Source organism: Oncorhynchus masou, unplaced genomic scaffold (assembly GCF_036934945.1).
Source record: "Oncorhynchus masou masou isolate Uvic2021 unplaced genomic scaffold, UVic_Omas_1.1 unplaced_scaffold_18___fragment_6___debris, whole genome shotgun sequence".
NCBI classification, from domain to species: domain Eukaryota; kingdom Metazoa; phylum Chordata; class Actinopteri; order Salmoniformes; family Salmonidae; genus Oncorhynchus; species Oncorhynchus masou.
Genome location: NW_027016591.1, coordinates 47,539 through 64,435, shown reverse-complemented (window position 1 = coordinate 64,435; position 16,897 = coordinate 47,539). Strand labels below are relative to the sequence as shown.

The 16,897-nt window shown below is 41.7% G+C and overlaps 1 pseudogene; it reads left to right on the top strand.

Moving 5' to 3' along the window:
- The first annotated feature begins 1,050 nt into the window (after positions 1-1,050).
- Positions 1,051-11,541, top strand: LOC135538890 (pseudouridylate synthase TRUB2, mitochondrial-like; annotated as a pseudogene).
- The last annotated feature ends 5,356 nt before the right edge of the window (positions 11,542-16,897 follow it).

The window sequence follows — 16,897 nt, the reverse complement described above, 5'->3', positions numbered from 1 at the left end:
TGGCTGCGACAGTGCATGGGCTCAAACCCAGAGTCCCTGGTGGCACAGCTAGCACTGCGATGCAGTGCCCTAGACCACTGCACCACCCGGGAGGCCCTATAATCTCTTCAACTTTGATGGGTTCATCACACTGTTTAGATTCTATATCATAACGCTTTGGATATAAATATAACGCTTTGAATATAACACTTTGGAACATTAGCTTGGATAAAATATGCATCTCACCAATAAGTATTCTATACATATACATTTATAACTAGTGTTCTTATCGGACCACTTCTTAACCGCCTCATGTACTGTAGCTTCTTTTCGATCCCAATTTTTCTTAGCACAATTCGTTCCACGTATATAGATCCCCAGTACTTTACCACCTGACTAGCCCTTGATCATGACTCTCAGTTCCATTAAATTACACACGAGTCATTGGAAGAAGGCGTCTTCTGTACAGGGGAGTTTTGTTAAGAGCCCGATGCTCAGTCTGAACACGCGAGTAATCGTTTGCAGTATGGTCTTGGAAGCACAAAAACTTTAACTGTCATATCTGTGCATAAATCATTTTCAAAAAACAAAAGGTTAAATTGATACACCTTGTTAGTGTTCCCACACAGCCATATCTCCATGTTACAGAGCTTGTTTATGGAAGACAAGAGGCTAGTACCTCAGTTAATTACTGCAACTGAGCTATCAAGCATGCTGAGACGAACACCTGTGTAAGCCTAACTCGGGAAGTGTAGTTTCATCGGATGGAGGCACCCATAACTGTCGGCGTCTGTGCAGTAAGTAAGTGTGTCATTTTTTTATTTGACAGATTCTTTCTCGCTGATGAAAGAGGGTCCTATGTTTCGAATGCCATATCACAAACAGTAATTATTGACGTTCTAAACGTTAAAACAGCTTCGGGATTGTAGTTCACATGAGGTAGTCGTGGGTGGCGTTAATGCCCCCAAGAGTTTGAGAGCTACTACCTGACCAGACTTAGCAAGAAATGTCTGCAGGGGATTTATTGTTACCTATCCAGTTCGTTCCAGGTTAATGCAGATGAAGGAAATTATGATGATGATGCACTCTATCTTCACAGGGATAAATGCTGCCCCTCCTACTGCCCATCATCAGCGGGTACAGTACTTGGCTGAGCCCATCAGTGTTGTGGCTGAGGGTTCCAGTGAGCTCATCCTGTCTGCACCTCTGTCCCTTTGCTGGCCCACCACCCTCTGGGTATGTTGCGCTGTACAAAAACTTCCGAGCCTTTTTATGAGCCTTACACCACTTATGAGTGCTTTCACTGTAGTTTATGATGCTGGATTTGTATGAATTCAATGCTATTGTTTACTTGTTTGTCGCCTAAATCAGTGAGTGGAACTGAGTTCCAGAACATACGAGTAGCAGTGGGTCATTGACTGGATGCATTCTCCTCGGGAGTTCGAGGTGGGACTTTCTGTCATGCAGGGCTCTACCCTGACTTTTTTTATAAGGAGCACGTGTGCGTCTAATAAAGCTAGAATCCTTCATTTGTCTTGGGGCACTGGTGCTCCTGAATAAAAATGTGCACAGCAAAATATTTATGGCCATATGCAAATAAAATGGTCGCACAGTAGAGCCTATAGTTGAATATTTTCCCGGTATTTACAAATGTTACAGCATGAGAATAAATAATTTCCCGCCAAAACCAGACATGTAATTTATTAAAGCATATACATATTTGTTGATTTGATTAGAGCTTTGCTCAGCGTGAAAATTCAAGTCTGATGCTACCTGAGCCTGATGAGCTATACATTAAAGACATTTTATAAGCACAAGCCCCAAAAAGTCCAAATGATTGTGCCTTTATCCAGCACATGGATAGCATGTTACGCACAACAGAAAAACAGAAAAGCCCATAGATGTAGCTATACTCTCCTGGGTAAATAAATTAAAAACCTCCAGTAGGCTAATCTTTTTGAGTGTGTATTTTATTGTACTGGATTTACTCACCTCGCTCAAACCATGAAGCTGGGAGAAAACATGCAATGCTGGTGCAGGACATGCGGCCGACAAAATAAGAAGTGTATGCTAGCGAATTTGATTTTAATTGTTAGATTTAATAGGACCTATTTTATATTTAGTAGGCTGACGCATATATGCCTTTCTCTATTGTTGCTTCATTCCTTACTTTCAACAGTTAAATGAAACTAATCAATCAAATGTATTTATAAAGCCCTTTTCACATCAGCCGATGTCACAAAGTGCTATACAGAAACCTAGCCTAAATCCCCAAACAGCAAGCAATGCAGATGTAGAAGCACGATGGTGTAACGGGCGTTGTTTGAGGGAGACCAAGGCGCAGCGTAATTTGTGGTCATCATATTTATTAATTGAGAACCAGCAACAAAATAACAAAGTGCCACTGATTGGGAATCACACTCGGCCAAACACAAAGAAATACAAAACATAGAATGCTTTCCTATTTATTTATTTTTATTCCTCTGCCAGTTTTGATCCTTTAAATTGGGCAGACAGACCAGTTCCCTACCTCCTCCCGCTGCCACCCGCCTCCTCCATTTTTGAGGCAATGCTGTAATCAATTGGTTGTACTCTTGAATTGAGCAGACCTTTCCGTACAATTCTGATAACTCCATGAAGGAAATAACTCAACCCTTCCAATTTACAATATCATTTAAAACCTCTTAAGGAGCGTGTGAATTTCAACGTCCTGCTACTCATGCCAGGAATATAGTATATGCATATGATTAGTATGTGTGGATAGAAAACACTCTGAAGTTTCCAAAACTGGTTAAATCATGTCTGACTATAACAGAACGTCTGTCGCAGGCAAAACCCCAAGGAAATCTGTTCACAAAAAAAACATATCACTCCGCCAGTCTCTGTATTGTCTATGGCAAGAGAAAATAGATACGGCCCAGTTTACAGTTCCTACAGCTTCCGCACAATGTCGTCAGTGTTGGGAATTGGGTTGAAGTTAATCCTTGGTGAAATGAGAAATAGGCACTTCCTGTCATCGAGTACACAAGAGAAAGTTATGGAAGAGAGAAAATCATCCATGATTTGTTGACTTGCTGCTATTGAATACAGATCGCTCCGTCATCAATTTGATCGATTATTAACGTTTACTAATACCTAAAGTTGGATTACAAAAGTAGTTTGAAGTGTTTTGTCAAAGTTTATAGGCAACTTTTTTAATTTAAAAAAATGACGTTGCATTTTGAAACAGAGTTTTTTCCTGGATCTGACGGTCTTCATAAATGGACATTTTGGGTATACATGGACCGATTTAATCGAAAAAAAAAGACCCAATTGTGATGTTTATGGGACATATAGGAGTGCCAACAAAGAAGCTCGTCAAAGGTAATGAATGTTTTATATTTTATTTCTGCGTTTTGTGTAGCGCCGGCTACGCAAATTATTTTGTTTACGTCCCCTTCGTGTATTTCGGGGGGTTGCATGCTATCAGATAATAGCTTCTCATGCTTTCGCCGAAAAGCATTTTAAAAATCTGACATGTTGGCTAGATTCACAATGAGTGTAGCTTTAATTGAGTACCCTGCATGTGTGTTTTAATGAATGTTTGAGTTTTATCGAGTACTATTACTTGGGGCGGCAGACCCCCAAGCTGACAAGGTACAAATCTGTCGTTCTGCCCCTGAACAGGCAGTTAACCCACTGTTCCTAGGCCGTCATTGAAAATAAGAATTTGTTCTTAACTGACTTGCCTAGTAAAATAAAGGTAAAATTTAAAAAAAAAAAAAAAAAAAAACTCTGAAATTTCCCCTGATGTTGATCCCTGTACAGGGACTGCAGCCATATTAAGAATAAAATACTCTTTTCAAACATCTTCCCCATAAATACAAGTATTTTATCAACCAGCACATTTGAGTTCAGCCGTAATGTTTGTTGTAATATTTCTTTTTAGGGGGATGAAATTGAAATTGTAGCAAGCTCTGCAATGCTTGTTTGAAAAAGAGAGATACTTTTTTCAAAGTATTATTTTCAATTAATCGAAAATGAGACATGGCAATCTGCACAAGGCAAAAAGGCCATTTTTAAACAATGGATGAGGTTTTCTTAGTAATCTACTTGAGAACCTAGGGTTCAAATAAAACTTTTGAATGAGTGAAGCTTTTAGAGAGAGGTTTAGTGCTTTTATATTTAATAATCTCAACCCACCCAATTCATATTCATTATATAGATAGGCACGTTTTATTTTGTCTGGTTTAGCATCCCAGATAAAGCTAAATATTTTTTGCTCATATGATTTGAAAAACAAATCATCAGGAGTAGGCAGTGCCATAAGTAAGTGAACTGAGATATGACTGAGGAGTTAATCAGGGCAATTTTTCCATAAATAGACAGGTATTTACCTCTCCATGGTTGCAGGATCTTGTCTACTTTTACAAGTTTTCTATTGAAATTCATTGTGGAGAGCTTATTTATATCTTTTGTGATATGAATATCAAGTATGTCTACTTCACCATCAGCCCATTTTATAGGTAAACTGCAGGGTAATGTAAAAGTTGTATTTTTTTAAGGATCCAATACGTAATATTGTACACTTATCATAATTAGGTTTTAGTCCAGAGAGTACAGAAAAGTTATCTAGATCTTCAATGAGACATTGTATGCTTGTGGACTTAATATAAAACTTGAGTCATCGGCATACATGGACACCTTTTGTTTTCAAGCCTTGGATTTGTAATCCTCTAATGTTTTTATTGGATCTGATTTTAATAGCTAGCATTTCGATGGCCGTAATGAATAGATATGGTGACAGCGGACACCCTTGTTTAAATCCTCTTGACAATTCGAAACTCTCTGAGAAGTAGCCGTTATTTACTATTTTACACCTGGGGTTGCTATACATTATTTTTACCCATTTTACAAGAAAAGTACCGAAATAGAAAAAAAATCAGGCATTTATAAATAAAATCCAGTCTTACTTTATCAAATGCCTTTTCAAAATCCACTATATATACCATTCCTGGCTTCTTATATGTTTCATGATGTTTTATTATTTCTAGTACTTGTCGTATATTATCTATTATGTATCGTCGATATAAAACAAATCTGTCTGTTCAGGATTAACAATACCTGGTAAAAACCCTTTTAATTCTGAGTGCTATGCATTTTGCTATTATTTTTGCATCACAACATTGAAGTGTAAGGGGCCTCCAGTTTTTTAGATAGACTTGGTCTTTATATTTGCCTTCTGGGTCTTGTTTTAATAATAGAGAAATCAGACCTTCCTGCTGAGTACCTGACAGACTACCATTTCTATAGGAGTACTTAAAACAATCTAACAATGGAGTTTTTAGTATATAAAAAAAACTTGATATACCTCTTGATATGCCGTCAAGCCCTGGGGTTTTTCCATACTGAAAGGATTTAATAGCCTCAAAAAGTTATTCCTCTGTAATTTGGCCTTCGTACTGATCTTTCTGTACATTTGTTAATTTTTCAATTTTTTATATTATTTGGAAAGAATTCTTGACCATAATCTTCATTCTGTGGGAAAGGACGAGATGGAAAAGACAACATCTGCCTAAAATAATTAGCTTCCTCTTTTAAAATATCATTCAGAGAACCATAGATAACTCCGTCTTCAGTAACGAGTTTCTGCAAATTATTTTTGTTAGCGTTACTGTATTGGAGATTCATGAAGAATTTTGTGCATTTTTCTCCATATTCCACCCAGTTTGCTTTATTTTTGTAATAGATTACATGAGATCGTTTGAGTAAGTTCCTCGAGTTCTTTTTGTTTTTCCTCTAACTTATTTTGTATCTCTATACTATTGTTTTTATTGCTCTCTATCGGTACTATTAGTTCCCTTGTTAGTCTTGTCTCTTTAGCAAGAAACTGTTTGTTATTATTTATATTGTTATTATTTATTATTATTTAATATTGAATTGAATGACCCCTGAAGGTACATTTAAAGGTATCTCGAACAATAAAGGGATTTGCTGAACCTATATTATACTGGAAAAATTATCTTATTATTTCGCCTGCCGCCCCAGGGTAGCCTTCCATAGCAATTGACGTTTCAAATGAACATGAAAGAGACCTTGCATTACTCTAGAGACGGCTTCACTACAGTACAAATGTATTCCGTACAATATGTTATTATTCCCCAATGCTCCTATTCTGATATCTTCCCTTTGCTTGTTGTAAACATATATAAACTTGAAGACAAATACTGTACATAAAAAAGATAGACAAACAATAAACACATTAAATTATAAAACAGTTCTCGACAATAGAGGGAGAGAAGAGAAGAGAAAAAAGAGAGTGAGAGAAGAGAGCGAGATCAGGTGTGTGTATGTATAAGTCCTTATGTGTAAGCAAGCATGTAATTGAGTATGTGTGTGTTCATTTCCACTTCATAATGTTCAGATATTTTTACAGTTCCCATACCTTTTTTTGTCCCCTGAAGTCCCTTGGGCCTCCATTACTGCACTGATTAAGTTTTCACTTTTCATGTGATGTTTGAGGCTGTAAATCATCATGACATCTGTTTCTTCTCAGTTCTAGTTGTTGGTTAGGCAAACAAGGCTTTGACTGATCTCTACAGATCTCATGTCACTAGAGTAAGCATTCCTCTCAAATTATGTTACATGTAAAAGAGTGCAGTTAATTGGAAGTGGAAAATCCATATGGCATTGTTGTGATACAATGTTGAGATTGCCATGATGCATTTTTTTTACTTTTAATTTATTCAAGATTATACATTGGAGGGTGAATTCGGAATGGCCACAGACAACTTCTCTCACACAGGCCGCCTCATAGAGAGAACCACATATGGTAGTTACAGTGCTTTCTTTTTTTGCCTTCCACCTTACTGAAAGAAATACTGAATCTATAAACACCTTATCTTGACTGCATTGCAACCCTTGACGTGGCTTCCAGAACACATCACATGGCCAGCTGGAGAAAGTCCTGGCCATGATGCAGGGATCCAATCAGAAGGCCTTGCTCATGTACGTCCACCATTCATTCTAGTTCTGTGGTCCACCTCTTATCCCTCTCTGTCCACCTTGCTCTATCTACTCACTGAGCCACGGCGTATAGCAATTAGAGCATTGCCATAGAAAGTTTACAGACCCTTTGGCTTTTTCCACATTTAGTTACGTTACAGCCTTATTCTAAAATGGATGGAAAAAATAAATAAAAAAATCAGCAATCTACACACACTACCCCATTGTGACAACGTAAAAACAGGGGTTTAGACATTTTTGCGAATGTATTCAAAATTAGAAGCAGAAATACCTTATTTACATAAGTATTCAGACCCTTTGCTACAAGACTCTAAATTGAGCTCAGGCGTATCCTGTTTCCATTGATCATCCTTGAGATGTTTCTGTAACTTGATTGGAGTCCACCTGTGCTAAATTCAATTGATTGAATATGATTTGGAAAGGCACGCACTTGTCTATATAAGGTCCCACTGTTGACAGTGCATGTCAGAGCAAAAACCAAGCCATGAGTTTGAAGGAATTGTCCTTGGAGCTCCTAGACAGGATTGTGTCGGGGCACAGATCTGGGGAAGGGTACCTAAACAATTTTCCAGCATTGAAGATCCCCAAGAACACAATGGCCTCCATCATTTTCCTTCTGGAAGGTTCTCCCATTTTCACAGAGGAACTCTGGCGCTCTGTCAGCATGACCATCGGGTTCTTGGTCACCTCCATGATCAAGGCCCTTCTTCCCCGGTTGCTCAGTTTGGCCGGGAGGCCAGCTCTAGGAAGAGTCTTGGTGGTTCCAAACTTCTTCTATTTGGGAGCCATCTCTGCAGCACTCCGCCAATAAAGCCTTTATGGTAGTGGCCAGACAGAAGCCACTCCTCAGTAAAAGGCAAATGACAGCCCGCTTGGAATTTGCAAAAAAACTCCTAAAGACCCTCAGACCATGTGAAACGAGATTCTCTGGTCTGATGAAACCAAGATGTAACTTTTTGGCCTGAATGCCAAGCATCACGTCTGGAGGAAACCTGGCACCATCCCTACGATGAAGCATGGTGGTGGCAGAATCATGCTGTGGGGATATTTTTCAGATGCAGGAACTGAGAGACTAGACAAGATCAAGGCAAAAATAAACAGAGCAAAGTACAGAGAGATCCTGGGAAAAAAACTGTTCCAGAGCTCCCAGAACCTCAGACTGAGGTGAAGGTTCACCTTCCAATAGGACAATGACCCGAAGCACATAGCCAAAATAACTTTGGGACAAGTCTCTGAATGTCCTTGAGTGGCCCAGCCAGAGCGCGTACTTGAACCCAATGTAACATTTCTGGAGAGACCTGAAAATAGCTGTGCAGCAACACTCCCCATCCAACCAGACAGAGGTTGAGAGGACCTGCATGAAGAATGGGAGATTCTCCCCAAATAAAGGTGTGCCGAGCTTGTATCATCATACCCAAGAAGATGCGAGGCTGTAATCGCTGCCAAAGGTGCTACAACAAAGTACTGTGTAAAGGGTCTGAATACTTATGCAAATGTATCATTTCATTTTTTTTTTATTAGCAAAAATGTCTAAACCTGTTTCTGCTTTGTCATTATGGGGTATTGTGTGTAGATTGAGGGGGGGGGGACTATTTTAATCAATTTTATAATAAGGCTGTAATCTCTCAAAATGTGGATTTAAGTCAAGGGGTCTGAATACTTCCCGAAGGCACAGTTGTCAGTGCCAGCTCAAGCTTATTTGTAATTTTGCTATACCTAGTGTGAGAGCAGTGTAGGATAACTAAACACCCAGGAGGCCTATGAGCTGGCTGAGAAGGGGAAACTCCGTCCCGACTGGAAATCTCTCCCTATTATGACAGGCCTGCGTTTATTACACTTCCAACCACCCCACTATACCTTGGGTAAGTATTTCACCTGTACTGTACAATACCCTCCTGAATAGACACTTGCTCACACACATGGCTACAGAGCAACACTCATACATGCAATAGGACTTGGCACATGTCTCTTTTTAACTGATAAACTGCAACAGTCACCTTAATGTTGCATTCGATATGTATTAGATATTCTGTAATAGTTTGCTAATTCCATTTTTCACATTACATTAATCAGAGGTGCAGTGTTTGAATGAAACCCAGCGATACCTGTGCAGAATCTTGCATGAGGTGGGCTTGGAGCTCCGCAGCACGACTGTATGTAAAGCAGTGCGCCGCACGAGTGACGGACCCTTCACCGTACAGCACGCTTTGACCCGCCAACACTGGACTGCCCCTGATGTTACACAGGCAATCCGACAGTCCAGGATGGCTAGAAAATCCAAGAGCACACAGCCAGGGGAGAATACAGGAACAGCTAGGCGAAGACAGGAAATAGAGGAAGAAGCAGCAGTCACTGGTGATTCCCACCGGTTACACTTGGTATTGACCTCAAAAGCATTTGGCTCTTGATGTCCTTGGGATTAAATATCCTTGAATAGACTGGTTTTAGTCAATCAATGCAGATGTGGATAGACAGCTATTTTTCAAGTGCAATGTCTGTGCTTTTTTTCTGACAATGTAAAATGTGTGACCTCTTTATGTTTGTGTATCAATGTGTTTATTCATCTTATAAATGAAATAATATTCCAACTGTGATGATATATGATATCAAAATACACTTTAGCGACCAAGAAATACCAGAATGAACTACACTACAACCAAGTCAACACTAGATGGCAGCACAAGACAAATTTGATTAGCCACATTTCAGAAATCATGTTTTAGCAATCTGTGTAATTTTGCAACCACACTTCGGATTATAAAACATTTATGTAAAGGATTAACACACAAAAACAATACATTCATTATAGTAATGCATTCTCAAATGGAACCCTTCCTTAGCAAGAGATTCCGTGCTCATATTTTAGTTGCAGCACATGACCGCCGTCAGTAAGGCCCGTGCTATCCGGGATCTCCCCGTGTGCACAAATTTGTTAATATCCCTGTTGGTGAGCATTTCTCCTTTGCCAAGATAATCCCCTGGCAGGTGTGGCATATCAAGAAGTTGATCAAACAGTATGATCATTACACAGGTGCACCTTGTGCTGGAGACAATATAAGGCCACTTTAAAATGTGCAGTTTTGTCACACAACACAGATGTCTCAAGTTTTGAGGGAGTGTGTAATTGGCACGCTGACTGCATGAATGTCCACCAGAGCTATTGCAAGGGAATTTAATGTTAATTTCTCTACCATAAACTACCTCCAACGTCGTTTTAGAGAATTTGGCAGTACGTCCAACCGGCCTCACAACAGCAGACCACGTGTAACCACGCCAGCCCAGGAGCTCCACATCCGGCTTCTTTACCTTGGGGATCGTCTGAGGCGGGTTGGGGCGTGCTGAGGAGTACTGTATTTCTGTCTGTAATAAAGCCCTTTTGTGGGGAAAAACGAGTTCTGATTAGCTGGGCCTGGCTGCGCAGTAGGTGGGCCTGACTGTCAAGTGGGTGGGCCTATGCCCACCCATGGCTACACCCCTGCCCAGTCATGTGAAATCCATAGCCCAATGATTGTATTTCAATTGACTCATTTCCTTGTATGAACTTTAATCTTTGAAATTGTTGCATGTTACGTTTATATTTTTGTTCAGTATATTATAACAACACACGTGTAATAATCCCGCTTCCCCTATTTACTGTTATCATTGACAGCTAACTTCCTAATCAGTAGTTTATCTCTGTGTGGGTCATTCAGAGGGAAGAACTGGGAATGAAAACACTTGATTTTCACAGCACATTTTAATTTGTCACATGCACCGAATACAACGAGGTGTAGACCTTACAGTGAAATGCCTGCTTGCAAGGCCTTAACCAACAATGCAGTTTGAAGAAAAATTATTGTTCAAGTATTTACTAACAAACTGAAGTAAAAAAAAAATAGAAAAAATAAAGAAAACAGAAAAATAACATAATTAAAGAGCAACAATAAAAGATCAGTAGCCAGGCTATATACAGGGTGTACAGTTACAGAGTCAATGTGCAGAGGCACAGCTTAGTCGAGGTAATTGAGGTCATATGTACATGTAGGTAGAGGGTGGACATTTGATTAGCAGAGCATTTTTGTGCTTAATTTGGCATCGTTTATCGATGGGGATGGTCCAGGACACCTTTTCCCAGTGTTGAGTACCCCTACTGGACACACTGGCACCCAATCTGTATCACAGCTTCTGCAGCTCCTGATAACTGGGAGGTGAAAGGATTATAATAACTGTACTTTCATTCAGAAATAGTTTATCAGCTTTACAATATGTTGCATAACTCATGCAACATCTCCAAAAATATTCTGTGACATAATATGCGCAAAATGATCAAGTATACCTGCATGCATTAGACATGTTCTATTCTAAACCATTCTCAATCTCTTACCATTGAACACCTGATTGGCATGGTTTTGTCCAGACTCAGGGAAGACCCTGGAGAGCATCTCCTCCCTGGGTCTGAAGCAGGGTTTGGTGTCCAAATTCGACAATCATCTGGAGGGGATTCTAAGAGGCTGTGACCTGCTGTTTCACTTCAGCTTCCTGTTCACCTCAGAGGAGGCCCGGTATAGCCAAACCTGACCTAGCCATCTTCCGCCAGACACTAGAGAAAAGTGGTGTGCCAGCCGCCAGCGTAGCTCACATTGGGGACCACTATGTCTATGACTACCTGACCTCTCAGTCGCTAGGCCTCCATGGGTACTTGCTGGGCAGACAGGGCAGGGAGAAATACCCTGATGCACCCCACAGCATCGATAAAGACCACGTAGGCGCAAACTGCACGTCTCCAGAAAGACATGGACTAAATGTTATTTATTACCCAAGTAAACTTGGATTCAAACAAACCACACCAACATCGTCCTGCACTTGACTTTTAAAGGTTATTTTGTTTCAATCCCATTTCGATTTTCAGAGTTGATTTACTAGTTTTTATTTAGTTTCAGTTTGATAAAAATGTTTCTATTTCATTTTTTTTATTATTTAGTTTCAGGTTTAGTGTTAGGCACAGAAAGTAGCCTATGCGTGGGAGACTAGGAGCCATTTCTGTGTTGTAGGCATATAGTTTGTGTCACGTCCTGACCATAGAGAGCCTTTATTTTCTATGGTGGAGTAGGTCAGGGCGTGACTGAGGGTTAGTCTAGTTTATTATTTCTATGTGGAGTTCTAGTTTTGTTTTTCTATGTTGGTGATTTTGTATGATTACCAGGCAGCTGGTAATCGTTGTCTCTAATTGAGGATCATATTTAGGTAGTCTTTTTTCCACCTGTGGTTTGTGGGATATTGTTTATGGGTAGTTGTATGTCAGCACTCCATTGTCGTCATGTTTCGTTCTTGCTTTATTGTTTTGTGCTTTTCACCAAATAAAGATGTGGAACCCAGATCACGCTGCACGTTGGTTCAAGTATGCTTCAAATGATCATGACAGAATATCCCACCACAACAGTACCAAGCAGCGTGCCCAGGAGGAGAGGGTAACATGGACTTGGGAGGAGATTCTGGATGGGAAGGGATCCTGGACTTGGGAGGAAATCCTGATCCTTCCTTGGTGGGAAATCCTTCCTTGGCGGGAGACGCAGGAAGAGAAGGGAAGACAGCAACGACGACGGGGTTCGCGACCACAGGGAAAGCCCAAAAGACAGCCCGAACATATTTGGGGGGGGGAGGAATATGGGGTGGTCGGCGGAATTGGGGAGTGAGCCAGAGCCTGTGTGGGAATCGATAGAAGAAGGTAATGAGAGATACCGGAGAGAGGTTGTGAAAAGGAGTATGCTGCAGCGCAGGCGCATTAAAAAGCGCCTTCTCAGCCCGGCACCATCTGTGCCAGCTCTACGCCCCAAGTCTTTAGTACGCCTTCACAGCCCAGTACGTCCTGTGCCAGCTCTACGCCCCAAGTCTTTAGTACGCCTTCACAGCCCAGTACGTCCTGTGCCAGCTCTACGCCCCAAGTCTTTAGTACGCCTTCACAGCCCAGTACGTCCTGTGCCAGCTCTACGCCCCAAGTCTTTAGTACGCCTTCACAGCCCAGTACGTCCTGTGCCAGCTCTACGCCCCAAGTCTTTAGTACGCCTTCACAGCCCAGTACGTCCTGTGCCAGCTCTACGCCCCAAGTCTTTAGTACGCCTTCACAGCCCAGTACGTCCTGTGCCAGCTCTACGCCCCAAGTCTTTAGTACGCCTTCACAGCCCAGTACGTCCTGTGCCAGCTCTACGCCCCAAGTCTTTAGTACGCCTTCACAGCCCAGTACGTCCTGTGCCAGCTCTACGCCCCAAGTCTTTAGTACGCCTTCACAGCCCAGTACGTCCTGTGCCAGCTCTACGCCCCAAGTCTTTAGTACGCCTTCACAGCCCAGTACGTCCTGTGCCAGCTCTACGCCCCAAGTCTTTAGTACGCCTTCACAGCCCAGTACGTCCTGTGCCAGCTCTACGCCCCAAGTCTTTAGTACGCCTTCACAGCCCAGTACGTCCTGTGCCAGCTCTACGCCCCAAGTCTTTAGTACGCCTTCACAGCCCAGTACGTCCTGTGCCAGCTCTACGCCCCAAGTCTTTAGTACGCCTTCACAGCCCAGTACGTCCTGTGCCAGCTCTACGCCCCAAGTCTTTAGTACGCCTTCACAGCCCAGTACGTCCTGTGCCAGCTCTACGCCCCAAGTCTTTAGTACGCCTTCACAGCCCAGTACGTCCTGTGCCAGCTCTACGCCCCAAGTCTTTAGTACGCCTTCACAGCCCAGTACGTCCTGTGCCAGCTCTACGCCCCAAGTCTTTAGTACGCCTTCACAGCCCAGTACGTCCTGTGCCAGCTCTACGCCCCAAGTCTTTAGTACGCCTTCACAGCCCAGTACGTCCTGTGCCAGCTCTACGCCCCAAGTCTTTAGTACGCCTTCACAGCCCAGTACGTCCTGTGCCAGCTCTACGCCCCAAGTCTTTAGTACGCCTTCACAGCCCAGTACGTCCTGTGCCAGCTCTACGCCCCAAGTCTTTAGTACGCCTTCACAGCCCAGTACGTCCTGTGCCAGCTCTACGCCCCAAGTCTTTAGTACGCCTTCACAGCCCAGTACGTCCTGTGCCAACTCCTCGTACTCACCGTGCGAAGTGTGTTAAAGTTCGTTACAATTGATTCCGGCAATACGCACCAGGTCTTTAGTACACCTTCACAGCCCAGTACGTCCTGTGCCAGCTCCACGCACCAGGCCTCCAGTGCACCTCCCCAGTCCAGAGCTTCCTGCGACGGTACCCGGTCCAGAGCTTCCTGCGACGGTCCATGGGCCGGAACCTCCTGCGACGGTCCACGGGCCGGAACCTCCAGCTCCAGGGCAGGAGCCTCGAGTGCATCTTTGTTCTTGCTTTATTGTTTTGTGTGTTTCACTAAATAAAGATGTGGAACCCAGATCACGCTGCACGTTGGTCTGAGTATGCTTCAAACAATCGTGACAGTTTGCTAGTTTGGGATGTCACTTCCTGCCACTGGGGAAGAAGTAATACATATGGTGATGGGCCAGGACATAGGTTTGGTTAGATTTAAATTATAAATCAATCCTATTGTGACCTGGATTTAAAAGAATAAGCACCTAGACTGGTGCAAGAAATAGGGTGGAAGGAAACTCTTGCCCATGTTTCCACCAATCCAATGTTTTTTAACTCCAGTAGTAGATGTAAGAAGAATCAAGTACCTTTATCTGACAGAAAGAGGAAAAACCTACAAATGAAGACATGGCACATCTGGCATGTTATGCTTATGTATCACTGATGTATCACACAACAACCATATAGCAGTTCCCAGCCAGCCAGATTGTGTGTGTGTGTGTGTGTGTGGTTTATCTAAAAGAAGATGGCGCTACAGAAAGGGGGTCTTTCGGTTTCTCTGTTTTCTCTCTAAGAACACTTGGGATGCAGTGGCAGAAACCAGATCTATTGCCACAGCGCAGCTTTGGATCAAATCAAATGGTTAAAGGCTTGTAAAGTTTCACGGTAAGGTCTACACTTGTTGTATTGGCGCAAGTTTGATTTGATCAACAGCCATCCTTGCCTGCCAGGACTGGAGGTGACTCTGTAAACATGCCACCCTTTACCTATTCCAGGTATTTCTTCACCGCACACGGAGCACTTAATGCTCTCTGCCAGGTTGACCCTCTGGCTGGACAGTGACCTCAGACACAATCTTCAATGTGAGGAAGCTATATTTCTGAAGCACTGTGGTCGAGAATCTTGCTGCATTCATCCTCCTGGCATCTTTCTGCGGTCCTGCTGCTCCACGGCTGTACTCTCTGATTTACTGAAGTACAAAAGGCTCTGCTTCCCTCATCAGTGGCTCCATCTCTGTTGAGCGAGGTACCAGAGACACACTTGGGTCCATCAGCCAAGCTGCGTGTGAGAGGTGCTCACACAGTGACTTCAGGAGGACCTGTGTCAACTGTTTTGTCAAGTGTGCCTCAAGTTTGAGAAGGCACAGCACCACATCAGACAGCGACTGTCAGTCTGAAGGTGGTCAGTGTGAATTTTGAATGGCTCCAGCAACGTCACAAGCTTCTCCAGCTTGGCCCAGCCAAGTTCTGTGCTCGCCCTCAGATTTCTTCCCTGTTAGCTAGTGATAGCTAGTGATAGTGATCCCCAAACTAGGCCTCTTTGAAACATCGCCATCTACTGGCAGCATTAGAAAAAAAGCTTAAATCCCCAGAAATGTAGGAAAAAACCCCTAACTAATCATAATCTATGTGGGTTTTTATTTTATATGAGTTCGTTTTGCAGCAAAAGGTAATAGTTTCAGTATAGTTTTAGTTTTCCAAATGTTTTTTGTTTTTATTTTTATTTTAGTTTACAAAATTGATTTTAACATTGTAGTTTTTATTTTAGTTTCAGTTTTTGTTTTCTATAATAACCTTGCTTACTATCAATGTTAGTGAAACCAGCCACAAAATCATTAACATATGACCACTTTTAGATTGTCTAAAACTGGACTCTCCCCTCCGTATGTATTTGGACAGTGAAGCAAAACTTTTAAATGTGGCTCTAAACACCAGCATTTTGGATTTGAGATTAAATGTTTTACATGAGGTGGCAGTAGGGAACAGTGGTGTTAAATTGAGCCAAAGGGGTAAATTGAGCCATCCTTGTTTCTAGGAAACCATACAAAATGTTTATAATTTGACCAAAAAATCTGAATTTCTCGGAGTCTGGAAGGAAGAAATCACATGGAACGTGTGATAAGCAAGTTAGGTCCAAAAACAGATTTTCACCAAGTTATATAAATGTATTGCATTAGAGGTTCCATGATGCTTGTATCTAAACCAAAGTAGATACTTTTAAGATTGTTCTATACATTGAACAATTGGGGTCTCTATAAGCTTCAATATAAGGTCCTAAACCTAACATGAAAGTGCATCATTGTCGCTTTATGGGCTAAATATAGTCAAAATGTTCACCTTGGGGTAAGTTGAGCCAATGGCGAGTTGAGTTGAGTTGAGCAAGTAAGTGTTTTCTTCCCAGGTGTAATGCAAGGCATTATCGCTGTGATATGAGTTAAGAACAGGGCCTGGTCTATGTTAACAGTGTTAAAAAAAACGTACAAAGTGTTTGTTATATGTTAAGCCTGTGCTAAGAGATGGTTAATATGATTAAAATGCAAAGAAAGCTATTGTGATTGTGTTGAATTGTGTTTGGGAAATAAAGATAGACATGGTTTTTAAAAGGTGGTAATATTTTTTTCAGTGCAGAAATGTGTAGGAGGTTTAGCTTACCATCAACTTAACCCGGAGTAAGCATACCCATAACATGATGCAGCCACCAGTATGGTTGAAAATATGAAGAGTGGTACTCAGTAATGTGTTCTATTGGATTTGCCCCAAACATAAACCTTTGTATTTACTATTATTGCACACAGAGTGAGTCCATTCAACGTATGTGACTTGTTAGGCAAAGTTTTACTCCTGAACTTATTTAGACTT